Source organism: Frankliniella occidentalis, unplaced genomic scaffold, assembly GCF_000697945.3.
Source record: "Frankliniella occidentalis isolate FOCC.00 unplaced genomic scaffold, Focc_3.1 Scaffold172, whole genome shotgun sequence".
In the NCBI taxonomy this organism is placed as follows: Eukaryota; Metazoa; Arthropoda; class Insecta; order Thysanoptera; family Thripidae; genus Frankliniella; species Frankliniella occidentalis.
The window spans coordinates 193,987-197,242 of NW_026267298.1; positions in this window are offsets into that span (position 1 = coordinate 193,987).

Consider the following 3,256-nt stretch of genomic DNA (forward strand, 5'->3'; position numbering starts at 1 on the left):
GGGGCGGACTCCTTGACGGCGACCTCGTGGGAGGGGCGGGGGTCCTCACGGTGTGTTAGGCCCTTAGGTTACCCCATGTTACAATGAGGAACAAAGATGGCGGCTGTTACAATGAGGAACCTATACTACTCTCGTGCATGGTCCTGCGCTTGGGGTTGGGCTTGCTGTGGGGGCTGTACATCAGGTTGTTGAGCAGGGGCCTCAGGGCGGGGAATGTACCTGGACATTGCTTGTGCCGACCCCCGTGGGTCAAAGTGCGCCCCCCTCGCACCAGCGCTGCCCCCCCGGGTGAACACGCTCTGCAACAGGAGGGTCGAGTTAGTCTACAGATCCAAGAAATTATGATGTCAGGCGATACAATTTTACTTACCCCTCCCTGACGAGCGTGAGCGGGCGCCTCCTGGACGACGAGCTCATCCCCCAGCCGTTCAAACACAGACTGCAACAAAGAACGAATTAGAAAGTCGATAACAGAACGCGAGGCGTCGAAAAATTATCGATTTCATTTTTTACTCACTTTTTTTGGGGCCACAGTGGCCTTAGGGCGGTGCGCCACCCGACGACCTTGCACCGTCATCCGGAGTGTCATCATCATGGTTTTCGGCCTGGGGCGGCCCATCCTCATCGTCCTGACGACCATGAGCAGGCGCCTCCTGGACGACGAGCTCACCCCCCAGCCGTTCGAACACAGACTGCAACAAAGAACGAATTAGAGTCGATGACAAAACGCGAGGCGTCGAAAAATTATCGATTTCATTTTTTACTCACTTTTTTGGCAGGGGGTTGAGTGCGGGCAGTGGTCATAGGGCGGCGCGCCACCCGACGCCGAAAAACTTCATCTGGGGGGTCATCGTCATGGTGTTGGTCCTGACGAGCATGAGCATGGGGCGGCTCATCGTTGGTGCACCCAACCTCCTCGGTCTCCCCGAGCTCTTGCGTTGAAAACTAAAACAATCAGTGATAATTAGCTACGCACAGTAAAAAGCGCCTCGCTGGCCAAGCTCTATTTGTACTTACAGCGTCGCAGGCCTCCTCACAGAAGAGGTCGGGCAGGGATAGTGGGTGGGCGGGTTGGAGCTCCTTATGGCCTTCAGCACCTGCGGTCTCTGCCTTCAGCTCTGCGTCCTCCAGAGGCCGGGGCAAGGCCACTTCCGGGTCGCAAGACAGCTGAAACGTAGAAAAAGTATCGTTACTTTATGTTGCGAGTGCGAGAGAGATAGCGCGCTGAGCAGCGAGAGCGTCCCCTCCCCCACCACCACCCCATTTCCAGGAATTCCCGCGCACCGACCGAGGGGACGCCATTGGCGTCGTGAGAAAGAAATCGTGACGTTTAACAAGTAAATGAGCAAACGCTCAGTAAAACTGAGAAAATCTTAACCTCAGAATCAGTAAATGAGGAACAAAATGAGAGAGACGAACGAGATACCGGCCGGCTTACACCAGACCGCGGCCGCGAGCGGCACACGACGCGGCAACAGCGAGCGCGCGGAGCTGAGCTCGTCACGCAGGACACTCGATTGAACACTGAATTTACAGTCATGTCACACAGGCAGGACACACCGTGATCAAACACTGACGCCGACGGGCGGCGAGCACGACGACGGCGTCGGGCACACAAAGGACTCCTAACCTCAACTGGCGCGAGCCGGCAGGACGCAAGCTTAAACACTCGCGGTTTAAATGAATGAAAGAACACTCGCGATCAACTCAGAGTAGCGTAGAATTACGGTGGGCGACGCAACGGGCGACAACATGGCGTGAAATCACAAGATGATGCAACATAGATTTGGCGCGCAGATCAAGCACTTGCACTTACCTCGTCATACATCAGCCCCGAGGGGTGCAACTTAAGAGGGGAGGAGGCTGTAGTCTCTTGCGATGACTCTTCTATAAACAATGGCTCCATCGTATCCTCTTCGGATAGAAACAGATCAGCTTCAACCCGACGGTCAGCCATCACTTCCACAGACACGCACTACCCGCACTACCAAGCTCTGGCGAACGACTGAGCGGGAGCGGGACGACGGGACGCCGTGTCCTGCTCCCCTGCAGCGCGGGGGTAGAGGGGAGGGGTAAAGTGCTTATTGGCACTTCGACCGAATTTTCAACGATTGCATGTTGAAGATGTGTAATGATGTTTGTAAAAATTCAATTACACTTTGTGTCAGCTCGGGCGAACCTTTTTTTCGTGGACTTCATAGTGTAATCCGTACCCTCAAAAGCAGGTAGAGCAGACGACGCAGGAGTGGGGAGGACTTGTTCGCGCGCTTGCCAAGCCAGCTCGAGCCGGATCGAGTGGAGTAGGGGCGGAGGAGGGGAGAGCGGTATGAGGAGGGGACCCCGACGGCGCGGCATGGCACGGCCAGCAGCCGACGCGCGCGGGGTAGCGCCGCGGCGGCGCACAGTGGGGCCGATTCGTAAAAACCTGGCCAAAACCCCCAGCTCAGAAACGAGTTGCGAAATTGACAAAACCAATGGTGTCCATTAGGTTTTGAGGGCCGCTGGACTCATTTCTGACCTCCAATTCGGCGTGACAGGTGCGGAACTAGGTTCAAAAAGGGGGGGAAAACCAAAATATGTGTCAAATTAAACGAAAAAACGTTACCGGGGGTTTCCAGAATAGCTAAACTCATTTCTGGCTTCAGATTTAACGTAACAGTGGCGGAACTAGGTTCAAAACCAAAGGAGGAGGGGTGACCGAAAATGTATCCAATTGACCAAAAACATTTTTCCATGGGTTCTGAGGAACGTTGAACTCTTTGCTGGCCTCAAAACTGGCGTTTTTACAGTCGCTCTACAATTTTTCCTTGGCACACAAGTCTTTTAAATACAAAATAAAGAAGCCAAGCTGCGCGCGCTCCTTCTGGGGTCACACTGCCGAGCCGCAAGGGCCACATCTTTAAATTGTTGTCAGAGGAAAGATAGCGGGTAGTAGCGGCTAAACTCGTCACAGTCGTCTAGAGGAGGGTCAAATGTATGTTCTGTGTAATGCTTAACCTTGGAATACTCTGGAATCGTTTTATATCTCAAATAATGTGCGAGGCGCGTGCTAGGTTAGTCGGCCGCGCAGGCCGCCGGGAAATATAGTTTTATTTCAAGCTCAGGCGTCGCAATTAAAATTCTCCACGAGAAAATGACAGCGAAAGAATTGTCGCGATTAGCGAAGCCGTTTACTCCAGTGATGATCAAAAAGTTTCGCGTCTGTCTGTGTGTGTGTGTGTGTGTGTCTGTTTGTCTGTCGTCACGATAACTCGAG